Here is a 453-nt window from a genome sequence, read left to right as displayed (position 1 = left end):
GACAGCCTCTCTCTCCCCGACCTCCGAGCGCCCCCGGATCTGGGATGCCGGGTTCCCAGCCCGGAGGGGGCGGGCGGGGGAATGGAAGTGCAGGAGGGCGGAGGGCGGAGCCTCGCCGCTCCGCGTCCACCGCGGTCCTCCTTGAACACTAAACGCTTCACTGGGTCATCCGAGAAGCAAACGAGAAGGAGGAGGGGTGTGAAAAGAAGAGGAATCGGGCAGAGGCCCATTTCCGTAGTGCCACCTACCCCCTTGTCTTCACCGCGTTGCAAGGATTGGATTTCAAGGAAAATCAACGTTTTACCAAGTATTAAAGCCACTTATTTTATGCTCAGTTGAATTGGCAGGGCTTAAGGAATCGTTTACTCGTGTTTCTCCGTGTAATTTGCATGAACAACAATGTTTTATCCATTTATCTGATTTGTGCTAGGTTTTAAGCAAAAACGCCCAAGA

Source organism: Myotis davidii, unplaced genomic scaffold (assembly GCF_000327345.1).
Source record: "Myotis davidii unplaced genomic scaffold, ASM32734v1 scaffold59, whole genome shotgun sequence".
NCBI classification, from domain to species: domain Eukaryota; kingdom Metazoa; phylum Chordata; class Mammalia; order Chiroptera; family Vespertilionidae; genus Myotis; species Myotis davidii.
Note: the sequence above shows the minus strand (reverse complement) of the source record.